General features: G+C 34.5%; 1 protein-coding gene and 1 non-coding gene across 2 annotated transcripts in view; both read right to left on the reverse strand.

Moving 5' to 3' along the window:
• LOC148949209 (uncharacterized) overlaps window positions 1-17,221 on the reverse strand; it is a 71,697-nt gene that overhangs the window by 40,976 nt on the left and 13,500 nt on the right. The window lies entirely within an intron of this gene.
• TRNAP-AGG (transfer RNA proline (anticodon AGG)) lies at window positions 14,024-14,106 on the reverse strand. Its single transcript is given in 2 exon segments — window positions 14,024-14,058; window positions 14,070-14,106. It is a non-coding gene; the product is annotated as a tRNA-Pro (tRNA).

Raw genomic sequence — 17,221 nt, forward strand, 5'->3', positions numbered from 1 at the left:
TTGCATTTCAATGAAAGAAATCCAAAAATGAACTTAGAAAAATCAAGAGAATGTATCTGTGACAAGGTAAACCATGACAAAACACTACTGAAATATTCCACCTCTTGCATTTCAACGAAAGAAATCCAAAATGAAGTTTGAAAAATCAAGAGAATGTAACTGTGACATGGTAAACCATGACATAACACTACTGAAATATTCCACCTCTTGCATTTCAACGAAAGAAATTCAAAATGAACTTTAAAAAATTATGACAATGTAACTGTGACAAGGTAAACCATGAAAAAACACTACTGAAATATTCCAAGGCTTGCATTTCAACGAAAGAAATCCAAAATGAACTTTGAAAAATCAAGAGAATGTAAGTGTGACAAGGTAAACCACAACAAAACACTACTGAAATAATCCAACTCTTGCATTTCAATGATAGAAATTCAAAATGAACTTTGAAAAATCTTGAGAATGTAACTGTGACAAGGTAAACCAAGGTAAAAGCAGACAGTACAATGACCGTAAAAAAAAGTTAAAAAAAAGTTAAAAAAAAAGTTAAAAAAAGAAAAAAAGGGGGTGGGGGGATGGGGGTTGGGGGTTTGGTGGGAGGGTGGAGGGATAGGGTTGAGGCATAGGGGTAGGACTGACAAGGTAAACCAAGGTAAAAGCAGACAGTACAATGACCGTAAAAAAAGTTAAAAAAAAGTTAAAAAAAAAGTTAAAAAAAGAAAAAAGGGGGGTGGGGGGGATGGGGGTTGGGGGTTTGGTGGGAGGGTGGAGGGATAGGGTTGAGGCATAGGGGTAGGACTTGGGGCCCAAGTATCATAAGAAATTGTTTGTCTAGTATGCATCTCAAATCATCGTGGTATGCATATTCTCACGATGATGCCATAAAAATGCCCCGAAACAAGGTCACTTTTAACACCTATCAAAAATCCAGTTGATAAATCGAATGTGCTTGAACTTGTTCCAGTTCAATGGAATGAACCTGTTACGCTATTGTGACGCTTAACATTAGTTGGGCAATGTCCCAGAAACAATACATTGGATGTATTTCTAAAATCATAATATGTTCAATGGCTTCTTGGTTAAGTCGATTAACATGTCGTTCTTTTACCTTATGAAATCACGGGTCTCACGTTCGATTCCTACATCAAACACAAATTTCATAAAAATCAATGGGAAGATACTTCGAATGTAAAAAATCGTAAATTAATTAATAATACATGTATAAAAAAAATTGATATAATTATGTAAATTAATTAATAATAAATTGATATATGTAAATTAATTAAACAAATTAAATTACAGAAAGAATTTCACAATTTCATACAAAGGAAACGTCACGCACTTTGAACAGAAACAACACGAATTTTCACGGTAGTTGAATCAGGTCGTTACACTGTCTGCTTGTATGGCGGGAGAACTGTCTGCTTGAAACTGTTATAGCTCTATGGAAGACACCCCGCTTTTAGATATTATAGCTATATGGGGAGACACCCCGATTGTAAATATTGTAGCTATACTACTAACGACAACAAAACAGAACTCTTTTTTATAAATCATATGGTTATACATCAATTAAAAAAAAAAATAACAGTTCTGACAAAACAGTACACGATACAATTATTTTAATAAATAATGGAAAAAGATAAATGTATATTCAACGGCTTCTATTAGCTAAGGGTCGAAACGGCCTCAGTGCTAGACTGAAAAATATAATATTCAATCCGCGTAATTAAAGATCCTCCTCTCGTTCCGCCCCGTGCAATAAATATTTGCAAAACGGTATTGCACAAAATTACAGATGATCAAAAATTTGGAAACAATGTTTAAATTTTTATAACTTTGAAAATCCGTGTTGTATTCCAATATTTTTTGGTGAAAAAAATGACAATCCAGCAGTGGAAAACTCTACCAACACTTCGACCATTAATCTTCAATGAAACTCTTTCAATTAAAGCAATTAAAAAACAAAATTTCCAAAATGCTTTTCAACGAAAACTAATTCGTTGAAAATGCTTTTTAACGAAATATAAACTGAAATGACTCGAAATAAAGTCATATAAAAAGTCAAACTTAACATGAACACAAATTGCTATGATCGAATAAATGAAATATAAAACAAATATCAATTAAATGAATAATTACATCAAAAATAAATATAAGAGATACTACTTTGGATGAATAGACGGAACCCATAGGGTCCAAGCATTAAAATGAAAATTCAGGTCTTATCATAATTATATATGGTGATATATTGGATCTATAGCTTACAGCTATATACTTTACTGGTGATAATTTTGGGTGAAAATGTTTGATATTCAATACATTTCGTAGTTTTTATTTTTATTTTGGCTTTTTTAGTTTACCAAATGACACTATTAGCCAACAAACAATTTAAAAAAAAATTTACTGAACCTTATGTTGCATTGTCTTACTACTAACACTACTACTAACATCTCATCGCAGCACCAAGCCGCCGGAGGCCAACACAGCCACGCAAGCTCCTCCATCCCAATCTATTCAAAGCCTCACTTTTTACACCCTCCCACGAAGTTCCCATTTCCTTTAAATCTTTCTTTATGACCTCCTCCCACCACAGACGAGAACGACCTGCATTCCGTTTAGCCCTAGACGGTTGGCCGAAAAGAACAATCTTCGGCAATCTGTCATCCGCGCAGCGTGCCCTAGCCACCTTAACCTTTCTTTCATTATAGCCCTAGAGAGCAGTATTGAACTACATTTTTTGTACAGCCTATTGCTTGAAATACGGTCAGTCCGCCGGGTACCCAGAGGAATCCTTAAGCACTTTCTCTGGAAAACATTTAGCAAATCTTCATTCGCTTTTCGGAGCGCCTATGCTTCAGAGCCACATTTGACGACTATCATCATTGTAGCTTCTAATATTCTAATCTTGGTTTGTAAACTTATCTTCCTATTTTTCCAAACTTTTTTTAACTGTGAAAAAACACCCAGAGCCTCGGCTATTCTACTTTTAACATCTTCTCTGCTCCCACCATCTTGCTAATAATACTACCAAGGTAAGTGAAGCTGCCCACCTGATCAATGTTTTCATTACCCAACGTCATGTTTTCATTTTCACTTATTCCTAGCCTTAGTGACTTAGTCTTCTTAACATTAATTTTCAAACTTATTCTTAAGTTCATTCATTTTGCTCACACTTTCATCTAGGATGCTTAAATCGTCAGCATTACCTAAGTCCAGGAGTCTTTTTCCTCCCCATTTGATCCCGTGGTCTTCCATTGCCTTTCATGTGCTCCTTAAGACAAAGTCCATCAAAATAATCCATATAAAAGGGGATTGAACACAACCCTGCTTAACTCCTGATTTAATGCAAAATAAGATAAGATAAGATCAGCTGCTAACTGTAAAATCAGCTGCTAACCTCATTTCCTACCTTAACCGCAGCAGTGTTATTCTCGTACATAGCACTAATCACTTTAATGTATTTGTCTGGTATACCATACAAGGATAAGACCTTTACTAAAGCTCTTCTATCAACAGAAACGAACGCTTCCTCGTAATCTCTAAAACTGAGGACCAATGGTCTTTGAAAACTCATGCAATTCTCAATTCTTAGCCTAAGAGTGAAAATTTGGTCGACACATCCTCTACCTATTCTAAAACCGCACTTTTTTTCTCTTAAAACTTTGTCTAAGGCATCGCACAGTCTAAAAAGTATCATATTACTAAGTAATTTACTACCTACAGAGACAAGACTAATGCCTCAATAATTACCACACTCACTTTTATCATCTTTCTTATAAAGTGGCTTAATTAAGGTTTTCCTAAAATCGTTTGGTATTTCCCCTTTTTAAGAAATCATATTCATAATCTTCAGTATCTGATTTCTAACCTCAGATCCACCAGATTTAGGAAACTCATTTACCACACTATCAGCACCTGGAGGCTTATTATTTTTTAGTCTTTTTAGTACTGTTGCTAATTCTTCCTCATAAAACAATTCTTCCTTCACATCCAAGGTATCATAAACTTTTTCATTTTCCTCTATATCTTTTCCTGCAACTCTTTGTCGGTTTAGCAAATTCTCAAAATATTCTGCCCATCTCCCTTTAATTCTCTCCTTATCGCTAATTGTGGCCACATTCCTATCTTTAACGGGGCCAAGTCCGTATTGACTACTCCCTCTCAATTTATCAACATGCCAGTACAATATTTTACTATTGTGCTGTCAAACTGCATCTTCCAATTGTTTGGCAATTTTATCCATTGCCTTTCACAACTCTTTACTTCATATCTTGATGCTCTGTTCACTTTCTTTATCTTCCTTTTGTTTTCATATGATCTATCACTCAGATAGCTCTTGTACAAGTCCTTTCTCTTTTCTATTAAACATAAAGCTTTTTCACTAATATTCTTGGCTTCAGTCCTATCTTTCTTCTCTAAGACACCTTCAGGAGCTTCACAAATTATTTTTCTAAAATTATTCAAACCATCTTTTACATTATCAAATTTTAAACTTCGAAGTTTAGTATTCAACTGTTCCTAGAAATTTTCCCTCAAATTCTCATCCTGGAGTCTACCAATATCATAACTTCCCGGGAGGTAGTTACCCTTCCGAAATATCAGCTTTAAGTTAACGTTTAAGTTGCCTTGTCTTGGCAAGAAAAATTTACTTAACAAAACAAAAAATAAGACAAAGCATATAAACAGTGTAAAACAAGACACTTTCTGAATACGGAAAACCTAATTTTATTAAATGAATGATCTTAGTAGGAAATAAAATCCATAGGTTTGAAAAAGGATGATTGTTATGCCAGAAAACGAACAGTTACAAAAGCGGTCACCGACGGATCAAAGGTTTTCTTTATTTAAGCTAACATCCCTGTTTGGCTTATCAAAACCTGAATGTTTTCATCATAAATTTGTTTTTAGTTTTATTCTTATACTCAGAATTCAGAATTCAATTAGAGTTAGACATCGAAACATGTGTACCCAGTTAATATCTTATGAGAGAAGGCTATCCCCGGTTTTCTCCAGGGGGTATGACTTGCCAAGAAAACGTAATAGCTTGTTTATTGAAAATAGTTTTTCACAATTTTCAAGTTTTCTAGAAGGCCCTTTAGACTAATAGGGAAGTGACTAACCGGGAAGACATTGGAACCAATAAAAACTCATGATTCCACCTATATTGGGAATTTGAGCCAATCAACTTGAATTTGAGCTTTGAAACATTGCTGCGGTTAGTTCTTCAAGCTACACAGAAATTGGTAACCCTGCATGAAGAATTTGAACGTTGCAGGTACCGCAAGGTATCGGCTTCAGAACTTATTAGGAGCAGAACAGAAAACTCATTTACATAGGTCTTCATCCCCTATCTACAAAAATACGAAAGTTATGTCTTTCCCCAAGGAAGGTCAAGGATGTGTCTGTAGATTTGTTTTTCCCACGTAGTGGTGGCCTCGAACCAGTAGTCTGAGAGCATTGGAAAAGTGCTCATTCAAACAGTAGTCAGAAGTTCTAGTACCATTTTAAGCAAACGAGATTGAGCCAAAGCGAAATGTTATTTTCGACCTTATGTGTTGCCACGGCCTATTCCGGACGGTGGCGCAATCGCTACTAAAGATGAAAGATGCCTGCAGTTCATATAAAGTAAACGGTTGATATAGAAAACGGTTGATATTTTAAACGGGAGGAGCTTTTCATGGAGGAATATTTGAAGGGGGGATTTTCCATGGAGGGGGAGGTGGATTGCCCGGGATCCTTTGAAAAATGATTTAAAATAAAATACTAAGATTACTATTAAATAAAAAAAATTCAACTGAAAGTAAGGAGCAACATTAAAACTTAAAACAAACAGAATTATTCCGTACATGAGGAGGACTGGTCCCTTCTCTATACCTCGCTCTTTATGATGAAGTTTGACTTTTTGTCTCAGTTCTTCAAGAACGACGGAATTTAATGTCATATTTTAGAAGAACTGGGAGGCAGTTTCACCCCCCCCCCCCGCCGCCCAAGCCTAGAACTGCCACTGAATATAGGCATCAATAGAACATAATATTTATGCTGAATCCAAATTTACTTCATTCATTAATCTTGAAATTTGTTTATCGAGAGTTATTGGCATTAGAAAATGTGCAGAATCTTAGAAAAAAAGGGGTAATCCTCCCCAAAAAGGGGTGTGATCTTGATCAAAATTATAGAATAGTGTTCAACATTAAGAGAACCTTAAATCTACTATCTTTAAACACATGAAACTTCTTATTTTCCACTGAAGGATGGTTACACATTCGTGTTTTGTATCCAGGGAAATCACATGGAACCTGTCATCGTAGACTATCGAAAAAGGCCTTATTAGAATGAAAATGAAAAATTTACGCCTCTTTTTAGGTAACAAAAGATATCATGTCATAGCAAATTACTGATATTTCTTCTATTACCGAGCAAAAAGTATGAAAACTCTGGAGACGGTATTTTTATAGCCCCCCGTCTCAAAGGCGATTTTAGTGTGCTGTATAACATTCCTAAACATACGCGCGAGTAGTAAGGGTGTATAAGATTGAAAACCTACAAAAAAACCTACATGAATATGCGTGTAGTTTAACCGGTAATATGCCTTACCACGGGTCAGTCACCTATTACTACGAACGGTACTTGCCTTACCAGACGGGTTTCTAAGGTAACACCCATTTTTTGGAACTAGGAGCGAGATTGTGTGATGCAATCTGACTGGTTTCGTTTCACGGGTTCATTAATAGAACGACTAATGTTTTTGAAAAGGGTAATTACTTCTAAGTTCAATAACCAAATTAAACTTTCGATGGTTAAGAAAGCGTAACGGGTAATTAAAGTATGAGGAATGGGACGCTATAATTAGAATGGTTTTAAGTTGAAAATTGTGACGTAAAAATAACTCTATTTGCGAATTTTTTGCGAAAAGGTATTTGCGTAAAGGTATTGCGTTGGTTAAGAAAGCGTAACGGGTAATTAAAGTATGAGGAATGGGATGCTATAATGAGAATGGTTTTAAGTTGAAAATTGTGACGTAAAAATAACTCTATTTGCGATTTTTTTGCGAAAAGGTATTTGCGTAAAGGTATTGCGTTGGTTAAGAATGCCTCACGGGTAATTAAAGAATGAGGAATGGGATGCTTGCATCAAGAATACAAATAATATGCTCAGATACTTAAAAGATTTGACGCCTACAAGAGACATTGGTAAAAGGTATTCAATAGCTTAAATGAAAAGTAACGATAGAATGACATTGTGACTTGACCTAGCTTTACCTCTCCGATGTGGTCTGTATAATACACAAGTAACGTTTGAAAAGTATTGTCAATTTAAAATAGGATCTAACGTTCCCTTCGTTCCCCCATTTCTGAGGGGGCATGGGAGGGTAGGAGAGGGGGAGGGGGAGTCAATTATGGAGGTAACACATTCTAAGAGTTAGCAAGGTTTTTGTTTTTGATAAGAATTGCACAATGAATGTACGTCATGAATTCCCCCTCCCCACGCTAGGATTATTGCCTAGCTGTGACAATGGATATTACCTCTAAATACAGAGAATTAAGGTGATAGTATTCCGATACAATAAGTCAAGTATAATAGATTTGATGCTCCTAGTGGAAACTCGTAAAACCTTCCCCCTCCCCACGCTAGGAATATTGCCTAGCTTTGACAATGAATATTACCTCTAAATACAAAGAATTAAGGTGATAGTATTCCGATACAATAAGTCAAGTATAATAGAATTGATGTTCCTAGTGGAAACTCGTAAAACCCTTCCCCTTCCCCGCGCTAGGATTATTGCCTTACACAAGTAACGTTTGAAAAGTATTTTCAATTTAAAATAGGATCTAACGTTCCCTTCGTTCCCCCATTTCTGAGGGGGCAGGGGTGGGTAGGAGAGGGGGAGGGGGAGTCAATTATGGAGGTAACACATTCTAAAAGTTGGCAAGGACTTTGTTTTTGATAAGAATTGCACAATGAATGTACGTCATGAATTCCCCCTCCCCACGCTAGGATTATTGCCTAGCTGTGGCAATGGATATTACCTCTAAATACAGAGAATTAAGGTGATAGTATTCCGATACAATAAGTCAATTATAATAGAATTTATATTCCTAGTGTAAACTCGTTAAACCTTCCCCCACCCCGCGCTAGGACTATTTCCTCGCTGTGACAATGGATATTATCTCTAAATACAGAGAATTAAGGTGATAGTATTCCGATACAATAAGTCAAGTATAATAGAATTGATGCTCCTCGTGGAAACTCGTAAAACCCTTCCCCCTCCCCGCGCTAGGATTATTGCCTTGCTGTGACAATGGATATTACCTCTAAATACAGAGAACTAAGGTGATAGTATTCCGATACAATAAGTCAAGTATAATAGAATTACTGCTACTGGTGGAAACTCGTAAAACCTTCCCCCTCCCCGCGCTAGGATTATTGCCTAGCTGTGACAATGGATATTACCTCTAAATACAGAGAATTAAGGTGATAGTATTCCGATACAATAAGTCAAGTATAATAGAATTGATGCTCCTAGTGGAAGCTCGTAAAACCCTCCCCCCCTCCCCGCGCTAGGATTATTGCCTAGCTGTGACAATGGATATCAATTTAATTGGGAATGAAAAGTCAAAGTGCCAGAATGCTTGAAATCCACTAGCTCAGAAGTGAGGTCTTAGTCCTCCAGCCTGAATGGTTGAAATCCACTAGCTCAGAATTGGGGATCCCAGTCCACCAGCCTGAATGGTGGAAATTCACTAGCTCAGAATTGGAGTCTTAGTCCACCAGCCTGAATGGTGGAAATACACTAGCTCAGTATTGGGGTCTTAGTCCACCAGCCTGAATGGTGGAAATCCACTAGCTCAGTATTGGGGTCTAAGTCCACCAGCCTGAATGGTGGAAATTCCCTAGCTCAGAATTGGGGTCATAGTCCACCAGCCTGAATGATGGAAATTCACTAGCTCAGAATTGGGGTCTTAGTCCACCAGCCTGAATGGTTGAAATTCACTAGCTCAAAATTTGGGTCTCAGTCAGTGTTCAGATTGGAGCGTTGGAGTCCGACTATCTGGGCTTTATTTGTCAAGGCCTGAATGCTAAGCGATGGACATGAGCTCGATTGGGACCCCATTGTGAAAATGGAAAACAAAAAACTAAAATATATTGTCGGTATGTGTGTAGAGCATGGCATGGTTACCGCTAGGGCAACAGTCTAACCGTTGACGGTTTTAGGTATCCGTGAATAAGTTCTAAGGCGAGAGTGGATGTTGGGGCAAATTTTTGGAGGTGCCCTCCTCACCTGCCCAGAGTCTCAGGCAAGTGACCCTAAATTTGAAAAAGTGGAAATTGGCTCAAATTTTCTAAACTGAGCTGAGACAATGAATAGATACTACTGGGAAAGTGATTGGAGACGCTTGGCATCCGTGAAAAAGTGCTAAATTGAGAGAGGAATTTGGGGCAATATTTGGGGTGCGCCTATCTGGTTCTTATCAAATGTCCCATCAGGATGCTTGAATTTTTAATCCGACAGATATAATTTGAATTTTCATCGCTCATTGCGAAGTGGGATTTCATATAACAGGATGTTTATCTTCGATAAGATATTAACACAGGAAAAAGGTTTTTTAATAATTTCCAAATATGTCATCGCAGTGATGTCAAAAAAAATTATTTGGGCGAAACCGTTTTTGGTCATTTCAAGCAATTATTTCGACGAAACAGTTAGGGATATTTTAAAAGATGTTTTCAAAAAGAATTTGAGGCTGAAACTCTAGGGTCGTTATAATACACCAGTTATATTTGAACATGGTTGTGAAGTCCAATACCCCAACTCGAAAGGGCTAGCTCTATGTTGGCTCGTTTTATATACTTCAGCTTGTCTATTCATTTGTGTTAAATAAAAATCTTGAATCTGGAAAATGAAAAAATAAGTATTTAAACAAAATGTACCATGCTGCTAATTAAAGAAACATTTGACTTGAAATGCTTCAGGAGAAATAGACTATTGCTTCTTTCTGAACTGTCTGGGGAGTGGGTGGGGGCAAGTATTTAGTGAAAATAATTCTAAAAAGGGGGAAATTAAGTTTTGAGGGGGGTGTAAAAATGATACTTATTTAATATCCCGGTAAATATACGACTAGAAATGCTTCAGAAAAAATAGACTATTGCTTCTTTCTGAACTAATCATTCCTTGACAAATATTTTTTTTTATTTTTACTGTATTTCTATTATTCAAAACATTGCATTGTCTATGCCACATCAAACTAGCAAATAATTATCGTGGCTTTTTAGGTGTTCAATTTTTTTTTCAGTGTAATTAATAAAATAAAAAATGATTAAATTTAGATTTGGCAAAGCTCTATTTTGACTGCTTTATATGAAGTGATGGGGGTGGGGGCAAGTATTTAGTTAATATAAAGCTAGGAAGGGGGAAATTAAGTTTTGAGGGAGGTGTAAAAATGCTACTTATTTAATACCCCGGTAAACATTTGACTTGAAATACTTCAGGAGAAATAGACTATTGCTTCTTTCTGAACTGTCTGGGGAGTGGGTGGGGGCAAGTATTTAGTGAAAATAATGCTAAAAAGGGGGAATTTAAGTTTTTAGGGGGGTGTAAAAACGGTACTTATTTAATATCCCGGTAAAAATATGACTAGAAATGCTTGAAAATAGTGAAAATAATGCTAAAAAGGGGGAAAGTAGAAGCTATTTCAAAAAGATTTAGGATTCATTAACATTTTTCAACTTTATTTATTTTTTTCTTTTTGTCCATATCTTAAAATGTCAAAATATGCTTATGGTTCTAACAATTGTGCTCTATGATTGGTCAGAGACACGATGTGGCTTTCCCACTGGAGGTTTTATGACTCATCCCCACAATGAATTGAGATAGTTTTAGGACTCATCTCACTACCCATAACACCATACAACCTTGAGCGAAGGTATAAAAGTTTGATGAAGTATTTCTCTACTTAACAACTACATTAATAGCCTCCAAGATGATAGGACTGTATGACACAGAATTTATCGGATTGAGAAAAGCATCTTGTGGTGTTATATTTGAATGTGCTTTTTTGTTATTGTGTATGGATCTCGAAGAAATTGACTGTTATCATTGGATAGTGAACTATAATTTGTTTGAGTATGATAAAAGCTTGTGGACTACTACATTACGTTATATAAACAGACTGGGATTCAATGATAGAGCGATTACACCACTTAATAATACTGGTCAGGAACTGAGAAATGTTCAGGAGGAAGTCAGTGAAATTTGCAGCTTTTTCGGGGTTGAAGCACTCTACGTAAAGGGTAATATACCTACAGATAAAGTTTTAATTCAAGAGTGTGACCCTAGGATTCGACTTTTCAATCTAGAAGAGTTTAAGTGTCCTAAATTTGAAGGGGGTTATCACCGTCCTGAAGACGAGGTTAGGTTCTTCGCGCAGTGGATACCTAAGGACATACCTGATCGTGATAAATCCATAAGACATGGTAAAAAAAAAACTATTCTATATCATGGGATCATCTTTTCTGGATGTTTCCACCAGCCTGAATGGTGGAAATCCACAGCTTTACCTTGTCACAGTTACATTCTCTTGATTTTTTGAAGTTCATTTTGAATTTCTGTCGTGAAAAGCAAGAGTTGGAATATTTCAGTAGTGTTTTGTTGTGCTTTACCTTGTCATATTTTGTTTTCTTTTTCTAAAAAAAAATCTGTTAATACGTTTAAGCAATAAATATCTTTAAGCCTAACCCGTCTTTATTCTTCAGAATAGTTTTATTTATTTCTTTAAATTATGAAGAAATTGTAAGTAAGTAACAATGGCTTTCTTGAATTCGCTTCCTGGACACAATACAGATATTTAATTCAAGAAATCATAATAAAATCGCAATTAAGTAATAAAGTCTTTATTGTTTTCACCTATTGGATACACAATACTGAAATTTCATTCAATAAATTATGAAGGAATTGTAAATAGGTAACACACTCATTCTTGAAGTCACCTCTTGTATGCACAATGCAGAAATTTAATTTAAGAAATTATCAAAAATTGTAAGTAAGTAGCAAATTCTTTCTTGAATTCGCCTCCTGGATAAATAAAAAAGACATTTCATTCAAGAAATTATGACAAAATTCTAAGTAAGTAACAAACTCTTTCTTGAAGTTACCTCTTGGATACAAAATGCAGAAATTTCATTTAAGAAATTATAAAAAAATTGTAATTAAGTAGCAAATTCTTTCTTGAATTCGCCTCCTGGATCAATAAAAAAGACATTTCATTCAAGAAATTATGACAAAATTCTAAGTAAGTAACAAACTCTTTCTTGAAGTTACCTCTTGGATACATAATGCAGAACTTTCATTTAAGAAATTATGAAAAAATTGTAAGCAAGTAACAAACTCTTTCCTGAAGTCACCTCGTGGATACACAATGAAGAAATTTCATCAAAGAAATTATAAAAAAATTGTAAGTAAGTAGCAAATTCTTTCTTGAATTCACCTGCTGGATAAACAAAAAGACATTTCGTTCAAGAAATTATGACAAAATTCCAAGTAAGTAACAAACTCATTATTTTTTTAACGACTTAGATACACGATGTAGAAATTTAATTCAAGAAATTATGAAAAAATTCTCAGTAAGTAACAATTTCTTTCTTAAAGTCAACTCTTGGATACACAATACGGAAATTTCATTCAATAAATTATAAAAAAATTGTAAGCAAGTAACAAACTCTTTCCTGAAGTCACCTCTTGGATACACAATGCAGAAACTTCATTTAAGAAATTATCAAAAATTGTAAGTATTTAGCAAACTCTTTCTTGAATTCGCCTCTTGGATAAACAAAAAAAGTCAATTCATTCAAGAAATTATGACAAAATTCTAAATAAGTAACAAATCCTTTCTTGAAGTTACCTCATGGATACACAACGCAGAAATTTCATTTAAGAAATTATCAAAAATTGTAAGTAAGTAGCAAATTTTTTCTTGAATTCGCCTCCTGGATAAATAAAAAAGACATTTCATTCAAGAAATTATTACAAAATTCTAAGTAAGCAACAAACTGTTTCTTGAATCCTCCTCCTGAATGCACAATACAGATATTTCATTTAAGAAATTACGAAAAAATTGTAAGCAAGTAACAAACTCTTTCTTGAATACACCCCGTGGATACACAATGCAGAAATTTCATTAAAGAAATTATGAGAAAATTGTAAGTAAGTAGCAAATTCTTTCTTGAATTCACCTGCTAGATAAACAAAAAGACATTTCGTTCAAAAAATTATGAGAAAATTCCAAGTAAGTAACAAACTCTTTATTGTTTTCACGACTTAGATACACGATGTAGAAATTTAATTCAAGAAATTAAAAAAAAGGAAAGTAAGTAACAAACTCTTTATTGATTTCACCTCTTGGATAAAAAAAGACATTTCATTCAAGAAATTATGACAAAATTCTAAGTAAGTAAAAACTCATTCTTGAATTCGCCGTTTACATGCACAATACAGAAATTTCATTCTATGGGACCTCTACACGTGATTAAACACGTTTTGAAACTACATGCTATTTGCTTACCTTTCCTTGGCACCTTTCCAAACGAGCGGGGATTCCCCACTGGTTCCTACACATCGCAAAAAAGTGAGCAGTACGAAAACTCCACGTTTTCAACCAGACTTATTTTTTAGACAACACCCATTGTCAGGTTGACCGAGTGGTTAAGGCGCTAGACCTAGGATCTGGTCTCACATATGGGGTCGTGGGTTCGAGCCCCACACCTGACAATTTCCTCCAAAAGTCGACAGGAATGCCCCCCCCCCCTCCAGCGCTTTCTCGGATATGTTGAATAAAATAAGCAAAGTCGACATAGCTTTATTTCATTTTTTTAGGTTAATTTAGACGAGGTTACGTGCGCGCACGTAATCTCGTCTAAATTAACCTAAAAAAATGAAATAAAGCTATGTCGACTTTGCATATTTTATTCAACATATCCGAGAAAGCACTGGAGGGGGGGGGCATTCCTGTCGACTTTTGGAGGAAATTGTCAGGTGTGGGACTCGAACCCACGACCCCATATGTGAGACCAGATCCTAGTCTAGCGCCTTAACCACTCGGTCAACCTGACAATGGGTGTTGTCTAAAAAACCAGTCTGGTTGAAAACGTGGAGTTTTCGTACTGGTCACTTTTTTGCAATGTGTAGGAACCAGTGGGGAAGCCCCGCTCGTTTGGAAAGGTGCCAAGGAAAGGCAAGCAAATAGCATGTAGTTTCAAAACGTGTTTAATCACGTGTAGAGGTCCCATAGAATGAAATTTCTGTATTGTGCATGTAAACGGCAAATTCAAGAATGAGTTTTTTTTACTTACTTAAAATTTTGTCATAATTTCTTGAATGAAATGTCTTTTTTTTTTGTATCCAAGAGGTGAAATCAATAAAGAGTTTGTTAATTACTTTCCTTTTTTTTATAATTTCTTGAATTAAATTTCTACATCGTATATTTAAGTCGTGAAAACAATAAAGAGTTTGTTACTTACTTGGAATTTTTTCATAATTTCTTGGACGAAATGTCTTTTTTTTATTTAGCATGTGAATTCAAGAAAGAATTTGCTACTTACTTACAATTTTTTAATAATTTCTTTAATGAAATTTATTCATTGTGTATCCACGAGGTGTATTCAAGAAAGAGTTTGTTAATGGCTTACAATTTATTCGTAATTTATTAAATGAAATTTCTGTATTGTGTATTCATGAGGATGATTCATGAAACAGTTTCTCACTTACTTAGAATTTTGTCATAATTTCTTGAATTAAATTTCTTTTTTATTTATCCAGCATGTGATTTCAAGAAAGAATTTGCTACTTACTTAATATTTTTTATAATTTCTTTAATTAAACTTATGTATTTTGTATCCATGAGGTAACTTTAAGAAAGGATTTGTTTCTTATTTAGAATTTTTTCATAATTTCTTGAATGAAATGACTTTTTTTGTTTATCCAAGAGGCGAATTCAAGAAAAAATTTGCTATTTACTTAAAATTTTTGATAATTTCTTAAATGAAGTTTCTGCATTGTGTATCCAAGAGGTGACTTCAGGAAAGAGTTTGTTACTTGCTTACAATTTTTTCATAATTTATTGAATGAAATTTCCGTATTGTGTATCCAAGAGTTAACTTCAAGAAAGAAATTGTTACTTACTGAGAATTTTTTCATAATTTCTTGAATTAAATTTCTACATCATGTATCTAAGTCGTGAAAACAATAAAGAAATAAAGAGTTTGTTACTTACTTGGAATTTTGTCATAATTTCTTGAAGGAAATGTCTTTTTGTTTATCCAGCAGGTGAATTCAAGAAAGAATTTGCTACTTACTTACAATTTTTTCATAATTTCTTTAATGAAATTTCTGTATTGTTTATCCAAGAGGTGACTTCAGGAAAGAGTTTGTTACTTGCTTACAATTTTTTCATTATTTCTTAAATGAAATTTCTGCATTATTTATCCATGAGGTAACTTCAAGAAAGAGTTTGTTACTTACTTAGAATTTTGTCATAATTTCTTGAATGAAATGTCTTTTTTATTGATCCAGGAGGCGAATTCAAGAAAGAATTTGCTACTTACTTACAATTTTTGATAATTTCTTAAACGAAATTTCTGCATTTTGTATCCATGAGGTAACTTCAAGAAAGAGTTTGTTACTTACTTAGAATTTTGTCATAATTTTTTGAATGAAATGTCTTTTTTATTTATCCAGGAGGCGAATTCAAGAAAGAACTTTCTACTTACTTACAATTTTTGATAATTTCTTAAATGAAATTTCTGCATTGTCTATACAAGAGGTGACTTCAAGAATGAGTGAGTTACCTATTTACAATTCCTTCATAATTTCTTGAATGAAATTTCAGTATTGTGTATCCAATAGGTGAAAACAATAAACACTTTATTACTTACTTGCGATTTTATTATGATTTCTTGAATTAAATATCTGTATTGTGTCCAGAAAGCGAATTCAAGAAAGCCATTGTTACTTACTTACAATTTCTTCATAATTTAAAGAAATGAATAAAACTATTCTAAAGAATAAAGACGGGTTAGGCTTAAAGATATTTATTGCTTAAACGTATTAACAGATTTTTTTTGAGAAAAAGAAAACAAAAAAAAACACATATTTACATAAAAATAGTACTTAGAGTTCACACTTAAACATCCAGAAACGATGATCCCATGATATAGAATAGTTGTTTTACCATGTCTTATGGATTTATCACGATCAGGTATGTCCTTAGGTATCCACTGCACGAATAACCTAACCTCGTCTTCAGGACGGTGATAACCCCCTTCAAATTTAGGACACTTAAATTCTTCTAGATTGAAAAGTGGAATCCTAGTGTTACACTTTTGAATTAAAGCTTTATCTGTAGGTACATTACCCTTTACGTAGAGTGCTTCAACCCCGAAAAATTGCAAATTCCAGTGACTTCCTCCTGAACATATCTCAGTTCCTGACCACTTTTATTAAGTGGGGTAATCGCTCTCTCGTAGAATCCCAGTCTGTTTATATAACGTAATGTAGTACTCTACATGCTTTTATCATACTCAAACAGATTATAGTTCACTATCCAATGATAACAGTCAATTTCTTCGAGATCCATAAACAATAATAAAAAAGCACATTCAAATATAACACCACAAGATGATTTTTTTAATCCGATAAATTCTGTGTCATACAGTCCTATCATCTTGGAGGCTATTAATGTAGTTGCTAAGTAGAGAAATACTTCATCAAACTTTTATACCTTCGCTCAAGGTTGAATGGAGTTATGGGTAGTGAGATGAGTCCTAAAACCATCTGAATTCATTGTGGGGAGGAGTCATAAAACCTCCAGTGGGAAAGCAATATCCTGTCTCTGACCAATCATAGAGCACAATTGTTAGAACCATAAGTATATTTTGAAATTTTAAGATATGTACAGAAAGAAAAAAATAAATAAAGTTGAAAAATGTTAATGAATCCTAAATCTTTTGGAAACAGCTTCTATTTTCCCCCGCGTTTGCATTATATTCAGTAATTACTTGCCCCCACCCCCTCCCCAGCCCTGGGAGTAAGAAGCCCACGTCTCTTTATCCGGAAGCCTTTAAATTCAAATGTTTAAAGGGGTATTAAATAAGTAGCATTTTTACAACTCCCTCAAAACTTAATTTCCCCCTTCCTAGCTTTATTTTAACTGAATACTTGCCCCCACCC

Source organism: Artemia sp. Qi Xiang Cuo, chromosome 8, assembly GCF_049724085.1.
Source record: "Artemia sp. Qi Xiang Cuo chromosome 8, ASM4972408v1, whole genome shotgun sequence".
NCBI classification, from domain to species: Eukaryota; Metazoa; Arthropoda; class Branchiopoda; order Anostraca; family Artemiidae; genus Artemia; species Artemia sp. Qi Xiang Cuo.